Source organism: Ovis canadensis, chromosome 26 (genome assembly GCF_042477335.2).
Source record: "Ovis canadensis isolate MfBH-ARS-UI-01 breed Bighorn chromosome 26, ARS-UI_OviCan_v2, whole genome shotgun sequence".
NCBI lineage: Eukaryota > Metazoa > Chordata > Mammalia > Artiodactyla > Bovidae > Ovis > Ovis canadensis.
This window is the reverse complement of record NC_091270.1, coordinates 44,338,360-44,365,288: the sequence shown is the minus strand read 5'-3', so window position 1 is coordinate 44,365,288 and position 26,929 is coordinate 44,338,360. Positions and strand designations below refer to the sequence as shown.

General features: G+C 39.9%; 1 long non-coding RNA gene across 1 annotated transcript in view; it reads left to right on the top strand.

Annotated features, from left to right (window-relative positions):
* LOC138430859 (uncharacterized) overlaps nucleotides 1-26,929 on the top strand; it is a 134,804-nt gene that overhangs the window by 99,086 nt on the left and 8,789 nt on the right. The gene's annotated exons all lie outside the window — the stretch shown is intronic.

Sequence of the window (26,929 nt, the reverse complement as noted above, 5' to 3'; positions counted from 1 at the left end):
GACTGCATGAAGATCAAAGCAGTTAATCACCAAGGAAATCAACCCTGAATATTCATTGGAAGGACTGATGCTGAAGCTGAAACTCCGACACTTTGGCCATCTGAGCTGAAACATTAGAGAAGACCCTGAAACTGGGAAAGATTGAAGGCAGGAGGAGAGGAGGGTGACAGAGATGAGGTGGTTGGCTGGCATCACTGACTCAGTGGATATGAGTTTGAGCCATCTCTGGGAGCTAGTGATGGACAGGGAAGCTTGGCGTGCTGTAGTCCATGGAGTCTCAAAGAGTTGGACCCGACTTAGCGATTGAACAACAATAACAATATCGCCCAGTTGAGCTCTGTTTCTTGGTTCCTCCTTTAGTCTGCTTCTCTGTAATGATGGCCTCATTTTCCACTTACATGTTTTGGTTTTGACCTTTGTGTTTACCTCTGGGACATGACCTCTTGTCCTTACTGACTCTTGTCTAAAATTTTTTTGGAGTGATTCCCCCTGTCTTGAATAAGGAGAAATGTGTACCACCGAATGACTTCAGAATAATCTCATTTCCTCATGTAAGACATATATTTAATTATTTTAAAGTGAATATGAAGTAATCATAATCTGGTTGTAAGCATTTTGAGAAATACACTACTGACTGAAATAATTAGAAATGTTCCTGAATGACAAGGAAGCCAAAGGTAAGAATCTTTGTTAATGGCACGTGTCTGAATTAGCCTGTAGAGGAAGACTGGATATAAGATATATATTTTTAAATTTCTTTTTTTGCTCTCTCAAATTTTAAATGGGAAAACCAGGCTCAGAATTATTCCAGCTCATTTAGGATTCTTTCCTAGTACTTCCTTTGGCCCTCAGCTTCTGTTCCTTGTCAGTAAATGAGCCCCCACCACCACCCACCACAATGTTCCAATAACCCTTGAGAAGGATTCGAATGTGCTTCTCTTTGCAGCACAAATTTCCACTTCTGTAGGAAGACAGGTGGAGCAAATTGGGTTATGACTGAGAATGACATTAAGGTGTCAGCGGAATAAGTTCTTACTTCGTTTTATTAGCTTCCTGGGAAAGTGCAAACTTCAATACCCAGATATGTTCTCCCGGGCAACACCAAGTCCCTCTTGTGTTTTATTTTTAGCCTTGACAAGAAAGCTGTCTTTGCCAATTTGCCTCAAAACAGGTGATGGATGTAATATTTATTCTCAAAGAAAGGAGCAGCAAGAATAGCAATACCCTACATTTATATTGTGCTTATACATATTTTATATCATTTGATCCCTGTAGCCACCAATGCAAGACAAAATTAGCATTATCTCTCCTAAATGAGAACTTGAGGGTCATGGGAGTTGCCTTGTTTTTCGTTTGTTTGTCTCGTTTTTGTCTGTGGCCCCACTGTGTGGCATGTGGGATCTTACTTCCCTGACTAGGGATTGAACCTCTGCCCCTACAATGGGAGTGTGGAGTCTTAACCACTGGACCATCAGGGAGGTCCTGAGTTGCCTTGTTGAAGGTCACTCAGTGAATCAGTAGAGAAGCCAGGACCTGAATCCTTTTCCAGCTGTCACCAATACTCACGATGTTCCTATCCAAAATGCTGCCTTTATCTCTGTTATTATTTACTCCAGGGGTAAGAAGGATTCCCCAGCACAGCACACAGATGAGATGCCCAACATACACAATGCCCCATCCTAGCATTGGACTGAAATGAATGAAAAAAGTGGTGCTACCTGAAAAATCATGTTATTTTTAGGAGATGCTGACGGAGGGACAAATAAAGCCATTAACTCAGCTTTTAAAGAGAGGCAATAAGCAATACTGGCAAAGGCAGAATCGAGGCAAAGTCACTGAAGGGGTAATGTTTATTTAGCAAATTTCAATGACCCTTATGAAAATTAGTCAAGCTCAATAGCATAGAAATACAAATACAGAAAAATGAGTGACAAATTCATCCCATCAATATGGCAAAGATTCTTAAAAATTCCTAAGATGCAGTTTTGTGAAGGACGAAAAGGGAAATAAATGAATTTCATGTACTTGCTTGTGGGTTTTAAAGTTGATACAACTGCCACGGGGCAATTTGGCATATTTGTTAAAAAAAAAAAAACTTAGATGTAGGCATTATGTCTATCTTCCTGTGCTGGGAATTATGCTCCGAAGTAGGAAACCGATGCATGGTAAGCAAGATATTTTTCCTGCCTCCTTAGTAGGAGAGACAACTAAATACACAATCACAACAATGTCATCATTTGACGAGGAGTATGCAATGGATTTTCCTATTTTTGCAATGAGATCTGTGTATGTGTGCATGTAGAATATTAAATATATTAAAAGAATAAATACCAGAGTTTAATGGTGTTGGTTTCATCTCTGAATTGCAGAATTATGAGGTATTTATTTTCTTTGTATGTTTTTGTGTAGTTTTCAAATGCTCTGATGATATGAATTACTAAATAATAAAACTACGTCGTGAATCCCTGCCTTTTTTTACTAGCAATGAAAATCAGTCAGTTCATGAGTCAATAAGAACCAGGCCTGGTGGCATATACAAATCTAGAATTTTATGCCTGGTGTCCTTTGGGGCAAGCCTCCAGGTATCCTTCTGAGATCCAGTTGGTCTCTTCATCACTCCTGCTTTCTTTCACTGTGCTTAGTGTCTGAGCTGCTGTGTTGTTCAGTCACTCAGTCGTGTCTGACTCTTTATGACCACATGGACTGCAGCACATCAGGCTTTCCTTCCCCATCTCCCGGAGCTTGCTCAGACTCATGTCCATTGAGTCAGTGATGCCATCCAACCATCTCATCCTCTGTCATCTCCTTCTCCTCCTGCCTTTGATCTTTCCCAGCATCAGGGAGTCGCTGGTATTTGGACCCAATTATCATTATTGGTTTTCTTTTTTTTTTTATTTTTAGAACTTATTTATTTCAAACACTTGCAATTTTCACCTTCAGTACAAAATAGCTGATAGAAAGAAAAAACATTGAAAAACATCATGTTGACCCTTTGCCCCATATACAGACATCGTCAGCCTTTGGTATTTGCTTTCAGATAATTAGATTAAAAAATAAGAACAGAAAAAAATAATGTAAAATTGAGGTATTCTATTTAACAGATGTGTGGTCTCCATTCAAATATGATTTCTCTATTAATTAACAGCCTTGCTATTGGTTTTCAGTACAGTTTCTCACTGAGACCAGAGTTCAACCTTCAATCTAAGTTCTGTTGGCTAAGATGCTTGCCCTCTGTCTGCTCAGAAGGGAACTTGGTCCCTAAGACCTCAAGCTTCTGGTTAAATATTTATAGATACATCTCTAGGAATATCTGAGAAACTCTCCAAGGCTTAGGATCTAGAGATTTTTTTAAAGCATCCTGTTGTCATGTTGCTTCTCCTTCCACATTAGAATCAGGTGAGTTCTTGCTTCTAGTCTTGAAGATTAGGACTTTTTGGTACACACCTGCTCTCTAGGGAAAGCAGCTTACTCACTGAATTATTAATAGTTCTTTAATTCCATCACCCAACACTTTGGATCCTTCCTTCTCTTCTCCTGCCTAGCTGGGGGACCGAGGATGCCTTGTGAGTGGTTTATCACAAACTGCCATTCCAGTTTCTTTCACTGGCCTTCCACCTGTCCTATATTTAGCCATGAGCTTTTCCTCAGCAACACCTCAAGCTTCCCATTTAAACCTCCTGATTTTGCATTCAGGCTGCACAGAAACCTGATATTTATGGCAATTGGCAAGCATTTTTCGCCCCCAAAGTTAAATAATTTTAAGTTTGTGTAACTTAAATATTCTTTTTAGGAAGTAATGAAATGTCCTCATTCAGGCTATTAAATGAAAAGTAATCAGAACACCTTGCAAATCCAATGATTTATGTGCTGCCTAAAAAGTTCTGTAATTTAAATAGTGGTTTATTTCTCCTTGGGATCCACTAACAATAACAGAACTTAATTTTAAAAGAAATTGAAGAGTCAAATACCTGTGGCAAATATTCTCGGAAAATTCTAAAAGACAAACTATATCTGCTGCTGCTAAGTCACTTCAGCCGTGTCCGACTCTGTGCGACCCCATAGATGGCAGCCCAGCAGGCTCCCCTGTCCCTGGGATTCTGCAGGCAAGAACACTGGAGTGGGTTGCCATTTCCTTCTCCAATGCATGAAAGTGAAAAGTGAAAGGGAAGTTGCTCAGTCGTGTCTGTCTCTTAGCGACCCCATGGACTGCAGCCTACCAGGCTCCTCCATCCATGGGATTTTCCAGGCAAGAGTACTGGAGTGGGGTCCCATTGCCTTCTCCGAAAGTATATCTAGATTGCACTATAAACAGTAAATGAATTTGAAAGTTGGCTTGTGTATTATTTACATACAGTCTTGATAGAAACACTCAGAGTGTCAAAATTCCCCTTAGGTAGTTTCTCAGTGGGGTACTATCTTTAGTCCGAGAAGGAAAAGACAAAGTAAGACATAATATTTATTTTTAAATATTAATTATTTGATAATGCATGGCAGTAATGATTTATCACCATTTTGGTAAAATTAACTCATTTGCCTAAAATAATTAAGACCATTTACCTAAAATAATAATAAAATTATTATTTTAATAATTAAAATGATAATATTAATTATTTTGCCTAAAATAATTAAGAAAGATCAATGATAGTATATTCATTGCTGAATACTCCAGTATTACGGGATTTGCACTAAGTGAGGTCATATTTGTATTAGGGACCAGGGGTGTTTCTATGACATTAAGCATGACTAACTTTCATAGTGGAGAAGGCAATGGCACCTCACTCCAGTACTCTTGCCTGGAAAATCCCATGGATGGAGGAGCCTGGTGGGCTGCAGTCCATGGGGTCGCTAAGGGTTGGACACGACTGAGAGACTTCCCTTTCACTTTTCACTTTCATGCATTGGAGAAGGAAATGGCAACCCACTCCGGTGTTCTTGCCTGCAGAATCCCAGGGACGGGGGAGCCTGGTGGGCTGCCGTCTGTGGGGTCGCACAGAGTCGGACACGACTGATGCGACTCAGCAGCAGCAGCAGCAGCTTTCATAGAGGTCAATTGTATTTGCAAAACAAACGCTATTCCTTCGATTTTGCCTCACAGCTCTACCGCTACGGATGTTACGCACTGCCCCTTTAAGTCTTGGTCTCTTAGGTAAGCTGTTTCTTCTTTTTGTCTCACATCTTAAGTTCTAGCACTCTTGTTTCTTACCATTTCATGAGTATACTTGTTACTAATTATCCAAGCAGCAAAAGACAAATGTTGAATTAAGTCTGACCTTCTGTGCTAGAGATCTGAAAATTGTATTTATCTGTGCTGTGCTCAGTCGCTCAAGCAGGAATTCATGCTCAGTCGCTTAGTTGTGTCCGACTCTGTGCGACCTCATGGACTATAGTCCGTCATGCTCCTCTGCCCATGGAACTTTCTAGGCAAGAATACTGGAGCTGATTGCCATCCCTCCTCCAGGGCTCTTCCCGACCCAGGGACTGAACCCCTGTCTCCTGCATCCCCTGCATTGGCAGGCAGATTTTTTTTTTTTTTTTTTTTTACCACTGCACCACCTGGGAAGCCTGGGTATTTATCTAAGGGTGAGAAAATAACTTTTCCTATTCAGCATATTAGACACATATTCATTATACACACAAATAACCCCTGTGTCCCTCTTAAGAATCAGCTGCCTCCTCAAATATATTTAGGAAAGAAAAGAGATTTGTTCCACATCCAACCCTTAGCTGAGAGACCATTGCCTGTTGTTATCTCCTAGGCTCCTGGCATCATTGGTTACCCTGAACATCTTTGGTTACTTCTCAGTAGGGCTAAGAATTTGGATCACCTGGTCTTAGCAGAATGCTGTGAGAAAGGCCATGCTTCCATTTATTATTTGTAATAGACCTTTGTCATTTTTTGATGACTGAGTCTTGGAATCTCCTTTCTATGTTTGAAGAATCACCCACGCTTGGAGATATAACCTGCTTCTCACCATGGAAGTATGCTAGATAATCACATTCCCATCATCCTTTGCAGTTAGGGCTATATGACATGCCCTTGGGCTTCATACATCACATACACTGACTGAGTCAGGAGTTGCTTCTGTGAAGAAGTGCTATTCAGAAGCTCTTCTGGGGAGCTGTGGAGGCAGTTACAGGTCTGGGGAGGCAGATCCCAAAGGAAACTGTGGCAGTGGTGGGTGTCCAGTGTTTGTGGTGCCCATCTTGGAAGTGTCAAGAGTCGTGCACAGTGATGGTACCAGTGATGTTTTGGACCATCTGTGGCATTATTGGGGCTTTATGTCTGGCTGCGTGTCTGAGAGCCTGATTCTCTAGAGATTATAAGCAAGCCAATGTCCTTTATGTTAACTTTCACATTTTGATATAATTTAGAACTGAGAGAAAATTTGCAAGAATCTACAAGGAATTCCTATATATTTTTGGTTTAGACTCTTTTACTCTTTCTTAAAAAAAATCTTAGACTCACATAGAATTTGCAAAAGCAGAAAATAGAGTTCCCATATATCCTTCACCCAGCTTCTAATGATAATAACTTACAAAATCATAGCATAACTGTCAAAAGCAGGAGACTGATAAAATTACTGATTCAACTACAGACTTTATTTGGACTTCACCCTGGTGGCTCAGATGGTAAAGAATCTGCCTGCAGTGCAGGAGACCTGGGTTCCATCCCTGGGTCAGGAAGATCTCCTGGAGAATGGACTGGCAACCCACTCCAGTATCCTTGCTTGGAGAACCCCATGGACAGAGGAGCCTGTTGGGTTACAATCCATGGGGTCGTGCAAAGAGTTGGACATGACTGAGCAACAAACACTTTCACTTTCAGTTCTTATATGCATTTTTTAAAAGTGTATATACTCCTACTCGCCAGTCTATGTCTGACGCAGGATACAGCATGCTTGGGGCTGGTGCATGGGGATGACCCAGAGAGATGTTATGGGGAGGGTGGTGGGAGGGGGGTTCATGTTTGGGAACGCATGTAAGAATTAAAGATTTTAAAATTTAAAAAAAAATAAAAAAATTTTAAAAAAGAGATCATAAAGAAGATAAACAGGATAAAGAAAGAAGATAAGGATCACAAATAAAGAAGTGAATAAGAAGGATATGCCTCAAAAGCAAGATCACAGGGACTGAGATGGGGTCTCAGGGAGCGAAAAAAAAAAAAAACCCAAAAACTTTCTAGGACAAGAGTATCAAGCTAATCATCCCCACAATTCCAGACAGAACTAGTGTATCGAGGTGAGACACCTTGAAATGATGCTTCAAGGAAGAGAAACTTTCACTGGTAATGAATTTTAGCCATCCTTTCCAAAATAAATTGATCACAAAGGCAAAAAAAAAAAAAAGTGTATATACTCCTACAAAATTTGATCTCATGTATGGATTTGTGCCACCACCACCAGAATCAGGACACAAACGTTTCAGCACGCCAAAGAAGCTCGCTTTGCTTCCACTTTGCAGTCACACTTTCCCTGAAATATTATCCTTAGCAACTCTGGATTGATTCCCCATCACGATTTTGTTCTTTTGAGAGTGTTGTGTAAATGGAATCATGCAGTATGCAAGCATACTCATCTCTTAAAGACAAATAATAATTCTTAGAAACAATTCAGCCTTACTCCAAAATCAGAGAAAGATTTTCTTTCCCTTCTTTTATTTGGAAGAGGGGGAGGAGAAACATTTTCTGTATAGATTCTTTTATCCATTGTCTCCACTTTGGAAACAATGTTTTCTATTATCATGCAAAAAAATCTCTGAGATCCACCTTCTGTTTGCAGATGATGGCTAGGTACTGGGGTCTCAGAGCCCCCTTTTACTGATCTGCTAGACACATATGCATGTATTCCAGTTGACACTTTTAGTTAGCTAAATGTCAAAGAGAAGCTTTGAAATAAACCTAAATTTTTTTTTACTTTGGGCCATATTAAATTCCTTGGCATCCTTCTCAAATTTTCATTAATAAAAGGGTGGGAGAAAAGGTGATGTCAAGGTTTATTACCTTCCTTGTCAATAACAGACCTCAAAGGATATGAATAGGTCTGTGTGCGTTCCATCAGTTACATAAATTAAACACAGTGAACACTTTGTTAATATTCCTTTACAACCTAAAGAACTTCCTCTCTTTCCATTTTGGTACCAACACGTGTGCTCTTTGATAAGGGACTGTTCTCATCATAGGTGACCCAATTTAGTAGAAACAACATTTTCACATAATTCTCTTTGTGCTGACCCAGACACATGCATTTACCTGATTGGGTCTTCTATAGTCTTCATGGTTTTCCTTTTTCTCATTTGGCCCTTTGCTGTCTACTGACTTCTACCTGGCACTCAGTACAGAGTCTTGGTACTAAAAGTTGCAAATTCAATGCAGGTGAATTCCGAAAGACAAGAGGCATATGAAAGCTGTTTTATTTTTTATCTGTATGTGAGTACTGAAATTATTTTTATTTAAAAAATTAGTTATACTAGTTATATGGTAATTTTATTACATATGGGATTATCCATGTACAAAATGAATTCCCTGCAAGCTAGTACAGAACTTTTATAAGTATACTAACAAAATGCTCCAGAGAAAAACTGATAATCAAGGAATGATGGAAGGATTAGAATTTACTAGAGTAGTGTAGTGAGAAACTTCACAGTAGACTTCAGTTAAAGTAAACTTCAATTCTTAATGAAGATATGAGTTTTTCTTTCCAGAGAGGCATATAAGAATTACTTGAATGGATTTTTGACAATATACAACAGCTTATAAAGATTTTGGTAATCTCACTCCTTTGGGATAAGAATTATTTTTGCAATGATTCTGTTTTTACCAAAGAACGAACTTTTCCTTGGTTGGGCTAAAACTTAAACAGGATTATGAATTACTAGGTTAGAATTCTAACAACCTCAATTGATAAGATTCAGGTAAAACTGTGAATGAGGTTGTGTACTACAGACAGATAAGGTGAAACTGGCTTTTTTTGCCAGTTGCCTGTGATAACTGAGGAAAAATGAAAAGGCCATAAGAAATGAACTTTTTGATGCTTATGTAGGGGTCAGGAAAAAATTTTTGGTATACATTAGCTCAGAGGGGCCCAGGAAGAGGGAACTCACTCTTCAGGGTAGGAAAGGAACCCAGGATCTCTGAAGTTGTACCAACTTTTTTATTTTTTTAACTTGAAATATCAAAAACCTTTACTTTAAAGGTGATCCTCTTTATTCTCTGTTATGGTCTATAGTAAGTTCTCTTTCTTTTTCCGTTAGTATTGAATGAACGTCTTTAACATCGTTTTCTGGTCTCCACTTAATAAAGTCTTTTTGTCCATGTTTAGGCAATTGATGGGCTTGAAAAAGTTCATAATCAGGCAAGAACTCTAGAGCAGGGCTGTCTGATGGGACTTTCTCTGGTGATTGAGATGTTCTATACCTGTGTTGTCCAATATGGTACCCACTGACCACTGACTAACCATGCAGTTTTTGAAATGTGACTAGCATCACTGAGAAACTAAATTCTAAATTTTATTTAGCTTTAATTTAAATGGCTGCAAGTGTCTAGTGGCTATACTGTGGAACAGCCTAGCTCACAGAGGGAAACAAACAGGTGAGATAGTCAGGTCTTACTTAATTATAGTTCCTTTTGTCTAGAGATCTTTCTAGAGCTGTTCACTTTTAAAACCTCAAAGGCTTTCTCATTTGTTTCATTGAAGGAACCTTGTTAATAGGCTGTCTCTGATTTTGCTCAAATGTGCAAGTCTCCTTTACAGAGTGTTCTTTCTTTCAGGAATGCTTACTCATTCCTTGCTTGACCTGACCACAGCTTCCTTCCCCATATTCACGAGACATACAAGGGCAAGCACATAGGGATTGTGTAAGGAGGACTGTGTGTATAGACACAGAGCATCCTCAGCTGGCAAGAGGCTGGCTTACAAAGGTTCATTGTGAATTACAGTTTTGAAACATTGGGCAGGTTTTCCCACTGACTCAGCTTGCAGGAGCAATCTACTCAATTCACTTAACTCAAAATGTAAGTGAAGTTATATTTGCTTTATGAAATCTTCAAAAATGATAATGCTGCAATTCTAATACAAATGGTTGCTGTTTAGTTGCTCAGTTGTTTCTGACTCTGAGATCTCATGGACTGTAGCCTGCCAGACTCCTCTGTCCATAGAGTTTCCCAGGCAGGAATATTGGAGTGGGTTGCCATTTCCTTCTCTTCGGGATCTTGCCAACCCAGAGATTGAACCTGCATCTCCTGCATCAGGCAGATTCTTTACTGCTGAGCCACCAGGGAAGCTCAATAAAACAGAGGCAATAGTTTTCTATTTAGGGTGAGAGAGATAAGAAATGGAGGGATTCAGGATGTGCAGCTTCCTTGAGAGTGGGGGAAAAGTAAGGATGTTGGTGAAGAAGATGGAGACTAGAGTCCAGGAGACCACTTCTGAAGCAATGCCCTTATCGCTGGACAGTTCAGTTCAGTTCAGTTCAGTTGCTCAGTTGTGTCCAACTCTTTGGGACCCCATGAACTGCAGCATGCCAGGCCTCCCTGTCCATCACCAACTCCTGGAGTTTACCCAAACTCTTTTCCATTGATTCAGTGATGCCATCCAACCATCTCATCCTCTGTCGTCCCCTTCTCCTCCCACCCTCAATCTTTCTCAGCATCAGGGTCTTTTCAAATGAGTCAACTCTTTGCATCAGGTGGCCAAAGTATTGGAGTTTCAGCTTCAACATCAGTCCTTCCAATGAATACTGTGAGGATGAATTATGGGGAGACGGCAGCTGTCCAAGGAGAGGTGCTGAACGTTTCTAAGTTGATAGCTCAACAGTGACCGGGGAGAGAGTAGAGCAATACCTCTGCTCTCAGTAGCTTTTTATTATTTTTAAACAAGACTTTCAAAAGAACACCTGAACAGCACGGGACTTAACTTCTCAATAAGCTCTAGGAATTAGTCTTGTCAGGCAGGCTTGGCAGGCTATCTTTCCCATGGGTTTGGGAAAAAGAGAAAAATACACGAGGAAGGTCTTGGTTGTAATTGTATTTACAGCGTGTAGTACAAGGTCTGATGAAGCCATTGTTGAACACGTGATCACAATAACAATGGCAGAGTGGATGCTACAACTCTTGTGCAGAGCTCTTTGTCTAGGAAGGAGACAAAGAAGCAGCTCTGACCTGTGGACACTTGTTTATATTTTTCTTGGGTTTACAGATCACTAGTATTTTGCCTCTAGAAACCAAATGTAAGTAGAATATCCTGTGGCTCTTTTGCAGAGATGGAGATTGTCTAGATTTGTGTCTTAATTACAGTTAAACTTTACAGAAGCTTTTACTTGTATGGAATTCAGTCATTTCATTTCTTTGGTACACTTTCCTTTCTGCATTGTGGTCTATTTGACACATTTGACAAATGGAAGATTCTGGGGGACTTGCCATCAGATTGGCACCTGCAATTCATTTAGATCTCTTGGGCCCTGTGTGAGAGAGACCTGGAAGAATACAGCATTCAGTCAACCATGAGATGAGCTGCTATTTTTTTATGGTCTGACTGAAGTTCCTGTTAGCCCTTGACTGTTTCCTGGGATGCTGCTATCATTTTCAGATAGAAAAAAAAATGATAGCTTAAATGAAAACTTAGAAACAGATGGTTTTGCCCTAAACCAATTGATTTAACACCAATTTATCTAAGATTTAATCTCCATTGAGAATTTCTACATCAACTCGGTATCCTTTTTTTCCCCTCATACTTTTGAGATTTTTATTTTTTTAGAACATTTTGATCCAATAGACTGGGCTGACTTTTTTTGGACAGCACGGAGTAACAGGAACAGATTTATCCTCTTGACTAAAACAGCCCCCCTGCCACCTAAAAAAAAAAAAAAAAAAAAGACAAAATATATGAAAACAATGATACTTAGAAATTGGACTTCAGGCAGCACAAGGCAGTGGTCCCTAAGAGAGGACAAATGGAACATTATGAGTGCCCCAGCTAACTTACTGAGAGTTTTAGAACACTGTGCAGGAAGAAGCTCAGAGGAACTAATTATGCGCACGCCTACATACTGTGTAATTGCATTTGTATATTTTCCAGCTGGACCTTCCTACTAGAGATATTTCCATGAAGGTTTATGTTCTGGTTGTGTCCACAGTCTTCTTCTGGGGAAAATAACACTCCCCCCTCCCTTTAAAAAAGTAATTTTATTTATTTAATTATTTTATTTTTGGCTTCCCTGATAGCTCAGTTGGTAAACAATTCGCCTGTAATGCAGGAGACCCCGGTTTGATTCCTGGGTTGGGAAAATCCGCTGGAAAATGGATAGGCTACCCGCTCCAGTATTCTTGGGCTTCCCTCATGGCTCAGCTGGTAAAGAATCCACCTGCAATGTGGGAGACCAGGGTTCAATCCCTGGGTTAGGAAGATCCCCTGGAGAAGAGGAAGGCTACCTACCCACTCCAGTGTTCTGGCCTGGAAAATTTCATGGACTGTACAGTCCATGGGGTCATTCTCCCTGCCTCTCTGATTTTTTTTTTTTATAATTTTTAAAATTTATTTATTTAATTTGTGGCTCTGCTGGGTCTTCGTCGCTGAACGTGGGCTTTCTCTAGTTGTGGCATGTGGGGTGCTGCTCTCTAAGCTGCGGTGCCAGGCTTCTCATTCTGGCGGCCTCTCTGTGTGGAACACCGGCTCCAGGGCAATGGGCTTCTGTAATTGCAGCACGTGGGCTCAGTAGTTGCAGCTCCTGGCTCTAGAGCGCAAGCTCAGTAGCTGTGGCGCACGGGCTTGGTTGCCCTGAGGCGCGAAGGATCTCCCCAGACCAGGGATCGCACTGTATTGGCAGGCAGAGGCTCTACCATCGTCTCCTGTACTGGCAGGCGGATTCTCTACCATTGAGCCACCAGGGAGAGAAGCCCCCTTCCTCTTCTTTCTGATTAAAGTTGCCATGGTGTAGCCTGTGCAATGATTAATCAGTGGTTATATTCCTCACCCTCTGGTTTTCACTGATGGGGTCAGGGACCAGTGTTCATGTTTAGGTGGAAAATCAAGGTGCTGTTGGGCAAGAACTTCTACCCAGTATCTTGTTTCCTATTGGATAGTAACTAACTGAGCTGCTTGGATCTTCTCTCTTGGAAAGCATAAATGCCAACAAAAAAGGAGGGCGCCTAGAACTCAGGCTGTGTCTCAAAAGATTGAGCTATTATTTTGGTTTAATACAAGGCCTGATATCTATCCCAGTCTTAATAGTCCACAGTGCAAGTTGACTACATGGTTGCTGAGATGATTTTTCTGTTTTTTCTCACAATAAATTACTGTTACCAAAGGTTATATATGTGTTTTTTCTTACAAACTAAAATAGGTTCTTTATTCTTATTAATATATGGCTATGGTTGAGTCCTTACTCTGAACTAAGTCCACATATTATAGCATCTTCCCAAAAGTCTTGTAGAAAAAATATATTATTAATACTAATACAATTTAATAGATTATAGCCCAAGGTCAAATTATTAGTATGTATCAGAGTTGGGAATCAAATCCAAGTTCAAGTTCATCTGACTATCAGTTTACACCTCTTTTCTTTCTCTGGTTATCTGTCATGGATCAATATTTTTTCTACCTAAGTTAATTAGGACACCTAAAAAAAAGATGAAACTCAGGGTCTAAATTGGACTCAAAACTTGTTTTCAATTTTTTTTTTATTCTTGGATAATTATTACTAAAATTGGATCTGCTTTTTTTGGGTGAGTTGTCAGTTAACTGCTATTAAAATTCCAATTAGAATGTTTTCTGCATAACCATTTTTTCCCCAAGTAATTAAATAAGAGATTATCTTCTTTTTGAGAAAATGTTAGCTGCCAGCAAACATGTTTTCAGCTAATAGGTTTTAAATTAAATGCATTGTAAGTAGTATTTTACTGCTAGGTAGGAGAACTGAATTCTTCTCAGAAAGATTAATATTTCTAATCAAAGAAACACACATACAATTCTTACTTTCAAGTAGAGGCACTTTAGATGGAATTGTAAGTTAAGAAAAGAAAATGCTGCAACCTATGAATATAGTGTGGTTTAAAAAGGTGATTTCAAAAAATGCAATAAGAAAAGTTCAATGCAGAAAATGTAATTTGCTTTAGGAATTATATATATAATCACAGCTTAGATTAGTAAATTTGTGTCTTTGGGCCTATTAATTAGATAAAAATCTGGCATGGTTTAGAATACAAAGAAATCTGGAAGATAAACTGTTGGACTACACAACAGAAGTGACTTGAATTCACTGATATTTTTGGCAAATGACTAATAATTGCTGTCAGTTTTCCAAAAAGCTACAGAAGGAGACTAGGAAAAAAATACTGTAAGAATTCTTAAACCTTGTCACTTTATAGTATCCATAGGCTTTCAGACAGTATCCCATATTATACTTTTTCTAAGATTAAAAGAGAAAAACCTATTATGTTAGGATTTCAGCACTTTCAGGCTGCTGAGCAGAGAATCTTTTTGAGCAGTCAATGTTTCATAAAACAAAAAGGCATAAAACACAATCAGTTTCCTTGAATTGGATCCTCTTTTTTTGAGAGCTATATGTGTGAATGTAAGTGTCCTGCCGTCTTTTTTGGTTGTTCTAAGGATATAAAAAATTGTTATTAGTGAAGGTAACTTATTAATATCTTTGCATGCTGTGCTTAGTTGCTCAGTCGTGTCCGACTCTGTGACCCCATTGACTGTAGCCCACCACACTCCGCTGTCTATGGAATTCTCCAGCTACTGGAGTGGGTTGCCATGCCCTCCTCCAGGGGATCTTCCCAACCCAGGGATCGGACCCAGGTCTCCCGCATTGCAGGCAGATTCTTTACTGTCTCAGCCACCAGGGAAAGCATTAATATCATTAGTATCATTATTATTAAAATGCTGCAGCACATGATGAAAGTCAAACAGTACTAAAAATTATGAGTCTCCCTTTCGACCTAGACTTAGGAAAGAGACTGATTGTCATCAACAATTCCTCTGTATCTTTTGTAAACGTTTCAATTGTTGACATATATGCACACACATTTACATAATGAGAGTAACAGAAATCAGTTCAGTTCAGTTCAATCGCTCAGTCTTGTCCAGTTCTTTGCGACCCCATGAACCGCAGCACGGCAGGCCTCCCTGTCCATCACCAACTCCCAGAGTTCACCCAAACCCATGTCCATTGAGTTGGTGATGCCATCCAACGGTCTCATCCTCTGTCGTCCCCTTCTCCTCCTGCCCTCAATCTTTCCCAGCGTCAGGGTCTTTTCCAATGAGTCAGCTCTTCACATCAGGTGGCCAAAATATTGGAGAAATGGTATGGACCTAACATAAGCAGAAGATATTAAGAAGAGGTAGCAAGAATACACAGAAGAACTATACAAAAAAGATCTTCATGACCCAGATAACCACGATGGTGTGATCACTCACCTACAGCCAGACATTCTGGAATGTGAAGTCAAGTAGGCCTTAGGAAACATCACTACGAACAAAGCTAGTGGAGATGATGGAATTCCAGTTGAGCTCTTTCAAATCCTAAAAGATGATGCTGTGAAAGTGCTGCACTCAATATGCCAGCAAATTTGGAAAACTCAGCAGTGGCCACAGGACTGGAAAAGGTCAGTTTTCATTCCAATCCCAAAGAAAGGCAGTGCCAAAGAATGCTCAAACTACTGCACAATTGCACTCATCTCACACACTAGTAAAATAATGCTCAAAATTCTCCAAGCCAGGCTTCAGCAGTACATGAACTGTGAACTTTCAGATGTTCAAGCTGGATTTAGAAAAGGCAGAGGAACAAGAGATCAAATTGCCAACATTTGTTGGATCATCAAAAAAGCAAGAGAATTCCAGAAAAACATCTACTTCTGCTTTATTGACTATGCCAAAGCCTTTCAGTGTGTGGATCACAACAAACTGTGGAAAATTCTTCAAGAGATGGGAATACCAGACCACCTGACTGGCCTCCTGAGAAATCTGTATGCAGGTCAAGAAGCAACAGTTAGAAATGGACATGGAACAACAGACTGGTTCCGAATCAGGAATGGAGTATGTCAAGGCTGTACCTTGTCACCCTTCTTATTTAATTGATATGCAGAGTAGATCATGCAAAATGCTGGGCTGGATGAAGCACAAGCTGGAATCAAGATTGCTGGGAAAAATATCAGTAACCTCAGATATGCAGATGACACTACCCTTATATAAGGCTGAAAGCGAAAAGGAACTAAAGAGTCTCTTGATGGAAGTGAAAGAGAGTGAAAAAGTTGGCTTAAACCTCAACATTCAGAAGACTAACATCATGTCATCCAGTCGTCCCATCACTTCATGGCAAATAGATGGGGAAACAATGGAAACAGTGACAGACTTTATTTTCTTGGGCTCCAAAATCACTGCAGATGGTGATTGCAGCCATGAAATTAAAAGATGCTTGTTCCTTGGAAGAAAAGCTGTGATCAACCTAGACAGCATATTAAAAAGCAGAGACATTACTTTGCCAACAAAGGTCCATCTAGTCAAAGCTATGGTTTTTCCAGTAGTCATGTGTGGATGTCAGAATTGGACTATAAAGAAAGCTGAGCTGAAGAATTGATGCTTTTGAACTGTGGTGTTGGAGAAGACTCTTGAGCGTCCCTTGGACTGCAAGGAGATCCAGCCAGTCTATCCTAAAGGAAATCAGTCCTGAATATTCATTGGAAGGACTGATGCTGAAACTCCAATACTTTGGGTACCTGATGTGAAGAACTGACTCCCTAGAAAAGACCCTGATGCTGGTAAAGACTGAAGGCAGGAGACAGGAATGAGAGAGGAGGAGATGGTTAGATGGACATGAGTTTGAGCAAGCTCCAGGAGTTGGTGATGGACAGGGAGGCCCTGTGTGCTGCAGTCCATGGGGTGGCAAAGAGCTGGACATGACCGAGCAACTGAACTGAACTAGTCTATTATATGTGTTCTGTAATATATATATTACTGAATAGATTGTATATATAAGCAGAATGTCATAGTGATACCCTCATATCAACATGCACATATCTATATTCTTTCAAACTGCTCTATAGTATCCTTTTATATAGGTATAATGGTTTCCCAGGTAGTGTGGTGGTAAAGAATCCTCCTGCCAGTGCAGGAGATATAAGGGACACTGGTTTGATCCCTGGGTCAGGAAGATCCCTGGAATAGGAAATGGCAACCCACCCCAGTATTCTTGCCAGAGAATTTCATGGACAGAGGAGCCTGGTGGGCTATAGTCCATGCGGTCACAAAGAGTCGGACACAACTGAACAACTAACCACCACCACTGCCATGATATATAAGTACTAGGGATTATCCTGCTGCATAAAAATGGCTCTTTCCTTGCACTCAAGTATTTTCCTCATGGCTTGTGCTAATGGATGTTCCTCTGAGGACTTGAGGAAAGTCTCTGTCTGTCCAGAAACTTTCTAACAGAAAGTTAACTCTCTGTGTCCGAAATGCTCTCCTTTCTGGTACTTGGCTACGTACCAGAGGCCCTGTATGTCAGGAGTTACGTACTCTCCTCAAACTCCCAGTTCCATCCCCTCAACTCGGGGAGACTCTTATTTGATTCAGACTTATTTGAAACATTTCCACAAAACAGCCAGTGAATTCTTTTCCTTAAGCCAGATTGCATAAGGATTTTTGGTACTTGCCTTAAAAGATTCCCACCTGTTTGTTGAACTCCATGGAGCTATTTTTCATAACATGTTTTGATACATATGGTAAGAATTCCAGCAAAGCACAGAGGACCTCTGCAGGGGTCCATTAAAATAAAATATAGTTAAGGGGCTTTTTGGCTGTCTAATGCAAGAGTAATTATCAGGCTACTAAAGGGAGGAATAGACTAAATCACTTGATATCCATTCAGTTCAGTCGCTCAGTAGTGTCCGACTCTTTGCAACTCCAAGGACTGCAGCTCGCCAGGACTCTCTGTCCATCACCAACCCCTGGAGTTTACCCAAACTCATGTCCATTGAGTCGGTGATGCCATCCAACCATCTCATCCTCTGTGATCTCTTTCTCCTCCCACCTTCAATCTTTCCCAGCATCAGGGTCTTTTCTAATGAGTCAGTTCTTCACATCAGGTGCCCAAAGTAGTGGGGTTTCAGCTTCAGCATCAGTCCTTCCAATGAACACTCAGGACTGATATCCTTTAGGATCGACTGGTTGGATCTCCTTGCAGTCCAAGGGACTCTCAAGAGTCTTCTCCAACACCACAGTTGAAAAGCATCAGTTCCTTGGGGCTCAGCTTTCTTTAAGTTTTCCCAAAATATTATTCTCTCAAACTTTAAAATATTACACAAATGATTTATTTAATCTTATTTTGAGTATGATACATACTCAATATAAAACACATACATGTGCATGTACACATATGAATCATCATCCCCATCATTAAAAATTATATATTAGAAATAAAGATCATTCAACATATCATGGTCCAGTGATAGTACCCATCTCTGTTCCACAATTAATTTGCAGATAACCATGCTGTGCTTAGTTGCTCAGTCATGTCCGACTCTTTGCGACCCCATGGACTGTAGTCCACCAGGCTGCTGTGTCTATGGGGATTCTCCAGGCAAGAATACTGGAGTGGGTTGCCATGTCCTCCTCCGGGGATCCTCCCGACCCAGGGATCGAACCCAGGTCTCCCACATTGCAGGCAGATTCTTTACCGACTGAACCACCAGGATCAAAGCAGAGTGGACAGTCTCAAAAGCAGACAGCATGACAGAGTAGAAAATGGGATGAGGAAGGAGACACTTGAACCAAATGGGAAAACACAATATTTTGGAGCAATTTCGCATAGTGCCAAGCAGCCTTACACTTATCCATATCCCATAAACATATATTCTAATTTCATCATATCATAATTTTTGTTTCGAAATGATATCATCAAAAATACCTAACATATTCTTAGTAATGAAGGAATTGTGTTATAAATTTCATAGTGTGCCAAAAACTATTAAACTGAAAAGCAAATGTTAGTGTTATGGTTTGGATTAAGCTATCTAGAATATTCAATAAATCAGAATCGCTTATTGCCTGGTGATAGTATGTAAAGGGACTTTTATTATAGCTTAGTGGTAAATTTATTTGGGTTGTTAAGGCCCCTCTGAAGCGTAACTGGGGCTGGATGGATGACAAACTTGGAAAGATTATGAAGTTAAAAAGAAGAGGAGATAAAGCAGAAGAAATAAATCCTTAATCCTTTGTTCAGGAAATGTTTAGTCTTATTGTGTCCAATAAATCACGGAAACACAATCAAAATGTCAAGATTCAATAAGCATCATCCTCTCTGCAATTCATTCTTATTTTTTTTCCCATTTTATTTCTTAACAACAGTTTTCTCTTTTGTATTTCTAATTTTAACCAGACCAAGCCTCTTTGCAACTCTATGCATTTGAAGTCTCATTTATATTAGGGGATGACTGTAGGCAAAAAAGAAGGGACAGAATGATGATGGGAACTAAGGAAGGAGCAGAAAAACAAGGAAGGAAAGAAAAAAAGAAGAGAAGGAACGAAGGGTCAACTGAAAACAATGGCAGAAGCACAGCAGAATAAACGGGCATCACCCATTCCCAAAGTTTGATTCACCCTTAAAAGCAATTGTTTTTGAACCCAATACACTGTGGAAAATTCTGAAAGAGATGGGAATACCAGACCACCTGACCTGCCTCTTGAGAAACCTGTATGCAGGTCAGGAAGCAACAGTTAGAACTGGACATGGAACAACAGACTGGTTCCAAATAGGAAAAGGAGTACGTCAAGGCTGTATATTGTCACCCTGCTTATTTAACTTATATGCAGAGTACATCATGAGAAATGCTGGGCTGGAAGAAGCACAAGCTGGAATCAAGATTGCCGGGAGAAATATCAATAACCTCAGATATGTAGCAGAGAAGGCAATGGCACCCCACTCCAGTACTCTTGCCTGGAAAATCCCATGGGCAGAGGAGCCTGGTGGGCTGCAGTCCATGGGGTCACAAAGAGTCTGACACAACTGAGCGACTTCACTTTCACTTTTCACTTCCATGCATTGGAGAAGGAAATGGCAACCCACTCCAGTGTTCTTGCCTGGAGAATCCAAGGGACGGCGCAGCCTGGTAGGCTGCCGTCTATGGGGTCACACAGAGTCGGACACGACTGAAGTGACTTAGCAGCAGTAGCAGCAGATATGCAGATGACACCACCCTTATGGCAAAAAGTGAAGAGGAACTAAAAAGCCTCTTGATGACAGTGAAAGAAGAGAGTGAAAAAGTTGGCTTAAAGCTCAGCATTCAGAAAACGAAGATCATGGCATCCGGTCCCATCACTTCATGGGAAATAGATGGAGAAACAGTGGAAACAGTGTCAGACTTTATTTTTTTTGGGCTCCAAAATCACTGCAGATGGTGACTGCAGCCATGAAATTAAAAGACACTTACTCCTTGGAAGAAAAGTTATCACCAACCTAGATAGCATATTGAAAAGCAGAGACATTACTTTGCCAACAAAAGTCCATCTAGTCAAGGCTATGGTTTTTCCAGTGGTCATGTATGGATGTGAGAGTTGGACTATGAAGAAAGCTGAGCGCCAAAGAATTGATGCTTTTGAACTGTGGTGTTGGAGAAGACTCTTGAGAGTCCCTTGGACTGCAAGGAGATCCAACCAGTCCCTTCTGAAGGAGATCAGCCCTGGGATTTCTTTGGAAGAAATGATGCTGAAGCTGAAACTCCAGTACTTTGGCCACCTCATGCAAAGAGTTGACTCATTGGAAAAGACTCTGATGCTGGGAGGGATTGGGGGCAAGAGGAGAAGGGGACAACAGAGGATGAGATGGCTGGATAGCATCACTGACTCAATGGACGTGAGTCTGAGTGAACTCTGGGAGTTGGTGATGGACAGGAAGGCCTGGCGTGCTGCGATTCATGGGGTTGCAAAGAGTCGGACACGACTGAGTGACTGAACTGAACTAAACTGAACTGAAGAGCACATGTTGCTCTCTTATAGATTCACAGTGCACATTGGCAAATTAAGGACTCGGAGAAGGAATCAGTTTAACTTTGTTTCACTTGGCATTTCCCAAATATATGTTCATAGTATGCACATGATTCCTTGTGAAACAACTATTCATGTGATAGTAAGTTAAATCCCATGGAGCACGCTTTAGGAAAAATTGAAGCTTACAATTTCAATTGCACGTATTATTGAATTTCGTTATCTTCCTCTTAAGCACAACTTCTCTTTTTTACCAGCCTTATTGAGATATTGTTGACATGTAATATTGCATAAGTTAAAGGTGTACAGTGTGTTGATTTGATGTACTGATATATTGTGAATCACCACCATAGTGTTAGCTAACACCTCCATCATACCACATAATTACTGTTTTGATTTCGTGGTTACAACCTTTAATATCTACTCTTTTATAGCATTGTATAATTAACTGTAATTACCAGGCTGAAGGTTAGCTCCTCAGAACTTATTCTAACTTTGGCTGACTTATCGTTGCTATATTGATTGTATGTCGTTATATAATGCTTGATATCCTCTATTCCAGATAATACTATACATTAGATATATATATCACAAACTTTCTGAGCCATAGTTCTTTGGTCTCTGAAGTCACATTTTGAATAAACGGAAGACATAAAATGGGCTAAGAGGTCCCCAGTCTTCTATTTTAGAAAGATAGGTAAAAGAATCATGGCTTCCAAAAGAGTTCCAAGCCCTAATCCTTGGAATCTGTTACTGTTACTTTATATGGCAAAAGGGACGTTACAGATATGTTTAAGTGAAGGAGCTAAAGATGGAGAAATTATTTTGGATTATCCAAGTGGCCTTAAACTGATCACTTGAGTTCTTAAAAGTAGAGACATTTCCCTGGGGCAAGACAAGGGAGAGATGGTAGCATCAGAAGGACCACTGTTAACTGAGAAGATTGGGGAAGGGACCATGAGCCTTGCAAAGTGGCAGCCTCTAGAAGTGAGAAAAGGCCTCTGGAAACGAATACAGCTCTGTTGATACTTCAGTTTTATCCCAGCAAGACCTGTGTCAGACTTCTGACTTGTAGAATTGTCAGATAATATATTTGTAAAGTGTAAGTCCCTTGCAAAGGCACACTTGAGGTGGAAGCAACAGGACAAAGTCTTTTACAACTTTATCCCAATCAGAATTAGAAGACGTGTAGAATAATATATGTTGTGTTAACATTAAATCATAGTAATTAAAAACTATTTGGGTAGATGATAAGACCTGGCTTAGATGGTAAAGAATCTGCATGCAATGCAGGAGTTGGGAAGATCCCCTGGAGAAGGGAATAGCTACCCACTCCAGTATTCTCGCGTGGAGAATCCCGTGGGCAGAGGAGCCTGGTGGGCTACAATCCATGGTGTCGCAAAGAATCGGACACAGCTGAGCGACTTTCACTCACTCACTCATTTACAAGACCTAAAACACAGTTGACTTTTATCACACATGAATTTAAAACAATTTGTATATAACAGAATGAAGAACTCTTCCATTTAAAAATTTTAAAGGAAAGCAATTCCTTGTTCGTCTAAATGTGTTTGCTATGGCAACAGGAATTTTAAATCTGTGAAGGGCTGATATTAAGTGACATGTTCTCTGGGTCAACTCTGTAAATGTAAGACATTATTTGATGGAAATATAAGATTCTCATCACTCAATCATGTAATTCAGTGAGATATCTTTATTCTAACCTGAACTTCTTTTTAGAAAACTTGAGTCATGAATAAAAATATTGGCAAGAGATTGTGATTTGTTGAACTTATGAGACAATTGTTTTGGAGATTAACATGGTATATATTAAATCTATTAATTGGAGATCTGATTTTATAGCAAGCATATTTTGATTAAAAAATGAGAAAAAATCTTTATGCTCTCTTTTGGCATACACTGAATTTTTTTTCTTTTAGAGATGCTATATAAAAAGCTTTATCACTATCAGAAAATAAGAGTTACTAGTTATCCAGAATTTGTTCAGTGTCTTTTGAGTCAAAAGTAAGTTCCCCCTGTACCTTGAAGGAGAAAAATCATTTTCCAGTTTGGGTCACTGTTACTAATGTGATTCTTAGAGACCTAAATGGAAGAATTCTTTTGCATAGATGCATAGCAATCTATTCAGAAAACATAAAAGCAGTAAAGAATATATGCCCCACATTTAAACTTAGGGAAGTCCAGTGACGTCTAAAAGTTGCTTTGGCTATATGCGTATTGAAAAGGGGGGCTTCTCTGGTGGGTCAGACGGTAAAGAGTCTGCCTGCAATGCAGAAGACACAGGTTCCATTCCTAAGTCAGAAGATCTCCTGGAAAAGGGAATGGCAACCCACTCTAGTATTCTTGCCTGGAGAATTCTATGGGTAGAGGAGCCCATGGCGGGCTATAGTCCATGGGATCTCAAAGAGTACTGAGAAGGATAGATGGATGCCCAAGGGCGGGGACAGGTATCGTTGTCAATGTCCTCCCTGCAGTTGTGGGCAGAACATGTCTGGGAGTAATAATACTAAGCTATATTTAGAATAATCTGGAATCTTCCAATTGGACGAATTTTTGTTCAAATAAACCGGATTTGGGTGTTATTAGGTATGATACCAATTGAATCTTTGGTTTGCCTCAGTCTTCATGGATGTTACTAATTGCATTTCACTGCTGTCACTGTGTGCCCATGTGTGTGATGTTTGAGCAACATCAGATGGTAGGGTTTGTGGAGTAACCAGACAGCCACACCAGAAGCAGCAGATTGTCCTCCTACTCTTTCTCCTGTGCTTAGCTTTAATTTTTTAGGGGTTTGCTCCTGCCAAAGAGCCAGATCTCTAATAACTGGTATGAAGAATGACACTCGAATTAGTAAAACATGTAAGAGCTTAGACAATAAGAAAGGAAAGGCCTAAACTCTCAGTTGTTGAATTCATAATAAAACAAAAACCTAGGAATTTAATGAATGCAATTTCTGTGGGCCTCACATTTGGAAACAATGAGGTGGAAAATATGAAATAACGTGTAACAGTATTGCAACACAGAGAATCAGATCTAGAAGGGTTTATTTTGGGCAGGGACTATTTTCCCATCTTAGGTTCCTGTTTAGACTTACGACCACTAGCTGTCATGCAAATTCTAGTTAAACTTGGAAACTGTTTATTTTTGCCATTTTTGTCTGGGACTTTCTTCAATTTTTTAAGATTGTCAATAAAAAGGTGGACCAGTAGCTGGGCACAATTTTTGTTCCGTGATTCATTAAGGCTTCACAGAAATATAAAAAATTGAGTGTGAATTAAAGGAGACAATCTGAGACCTGCCATTCTTGATTTTTCCAGGTTTTCAGATTCTCATTTAGAATTCACAGGAGTACTTTTCTATGACAGGCATACCCATAAGCAGACAATTTTAAAAGGGATAATCAGAACCCCCTGAATTGTCTGTGGTTCAGGAATCTTCACTGGCCTGTCAAATTGGCAGAAGTCTCCTCTAAGGACCTCAGAATTTATCCCAGCTGGCACTGCTGATTTGACCAGATTATGTTTCAGCCAGTCATTGGCTGGGCCTCGTAAAGGCCTGTTTTCATAGTTAACTGTCAGCACTGGGCTCTTCCCAATTAAAATCAGACTAATGCCACTTCCAGCAGCTTGGCAACCTACCCCTCGAGTTTACCATCTGTCGCTTCTGCTGTTTTTAACAGATAAACCCCCACATCTCAGGCTTAACCCAATAAGAAGTGTTGTATCTTGCCCATGTCATCCTAAACAGGTGTTCTAATTGGCAGGCAGCATCTCCCCAGCAGTGGTGCTTCATGAATCGGCAACATGTGGTTTCCAAGTTGGCTGTCCTTGCTGGAAGGGGTAAGAGAATGAAGGATTCATGGCAGAGGTTTTTTATGGGTCAATGTTTTTATGGAAACTGGTGTGCCTCTCCTCTACTCATGTACCATTGACCCCAACTCTGTTGCAGGCTGAGAAATACAGTTTATTTTTGAGCCCAAGAAGAGGACAAATAGGGTTTGATGAATAGAGCTGTCTTTAACACACCTATGCTTGTACAATTCTTTTAATAGTATTTATAATTTTTAAAATTGCTTTTTACCTACTTGTGATTTCTCACAGTTGAATTTAAAAAATTATTCCAATTTGTCTTGGAAATATCTATTATTTTATAATTTTTCTGTTCTTTTCCCAGTATATACATATAGCCTATATACATATAAAATATGTGTGTGTGTATGTATATAATTCAAGGTTCCATAGTTACATAAGCCAGATCCAGAACTTGAGACCAGGATGTATAACTTTGAGTGCACTGAATGGTTTCATTTTATTATATTTCAATCTCAAATATATAGAGAAGATGATAAAAAGGTCTATGAATCAATACTTTTGATTGATATAATCTCCAATTTAAATTCCACACTGAGTAGTAAATATCTAGAAAACTATCTTAAGTTTTAGAGCCTCAAGGGCATCTAATATTGGGATCTTTTTGTAATTTCCTTTGCTACTCCTTCCATTTTCTCTTTTAGTATTAATAATTTCTTAATCAGATTGACTCAGATTTATCATAGTCACTCTGGAAATTGAGGCATTAGAAAGAGGCATAGATAGATGAATAGATAATGGTAGAAGGCTGAGCTTTCTAAAATTACAAAGGCCAAACTCACATCATTTTTCCCCTTTCCCCCATAGCCAATAAAGAATGGCCAGTGGGAGAACAATAGAAAAAAACAATGGCACCTTTCAGTACATAAAGTGGTCTGGAGCTTGAATCAGAAATCTGACTACAGGGATTTACCAGGCTATCCAGTGATTAAGACATTGCGCTTCCAATGCAGAGGGCACCAGTTTGATCCTGGTCAGGAAACTAGGATCCCTTATGCCGCCTGGGGTGGGCAAAATTAGATGAATAAGAAAAAGGAAAGGAAATCTGACTACAAATGCAGCAAGAGACGCGGGATTATCTAGGGGTTACGACCGGCTTTGAACCACGATGATGACACCGGTACCTCTGTGTCATTGCCCAGGGCAGACAGCTGCTTCTCATGATCTCTGCCAACGAGGAGTCCAGGAGAGTAGAAAGCTGAAGTGTGCTGTCTATAAAGAAACAAACTAAAATTCAGATAAACTCAGAGAGGAATCAGCCAGTTAGTGAGAAACGCTAAAAAGCCAGAACCACCTGGTGTAGGAGAAACTACCCGAAGAGGGGCCGTCAACATTACAAATAGCAAATGAACAGATACGTCTTCCCAGGGTAGGATGAAGGGAGGTGTTTTATTGTGGCCTGATAAGGTGAGTAATATGGAAGGATTGTTTCCAGGCAGCTGCTGCCCATTAGATGAAGGTGGTGAGAGACTCCACTGAGAGCCTTTCAGACAAAGTTATGTGAAAGTATGCACACACCAGAAACGCTGTTGAAGATGTTAGACTGATCATGCTCCAAGTTCTGTTGTGGCTAAAATGTTTTCTGGGCAAAGGGAGGAAGGCCAGGCTTGGATTGTCCATATGTCTTAAACACTTAATGAAAAATAATATTATATTAATTCCTCTATATCCTCTGTGATTTGTCCAAGAGACTAAATATGATTCAGATTGTCTTCATGGGACTCTACTGATTGAAACAGACATTTCTTGGCCTTCTTTTTGTATTTCAAGTCCCTAGATTTTTTTAAAATTCCAACTTTAAACTTATCGAAGGTAGAACCAACATTTGATGGTGTACTATTTCCCAGAACTTATCTAATGCTTGATGTCTTGAAATCCTCCATACAGTCCTGCAAAGGAAATAATTGTAATAACCACATTTCACAAATGAGGAGACTGCTTTGCTTAAGGATACAGAAAATGGCAAAATTGGAGAATTTATTGTATTTTTCAATGTGAAGGTCATGCTATTTCTCCTAGAAGAGGTGCAAGGACCCCTGACACTGGGTTTGAACTTGGCTG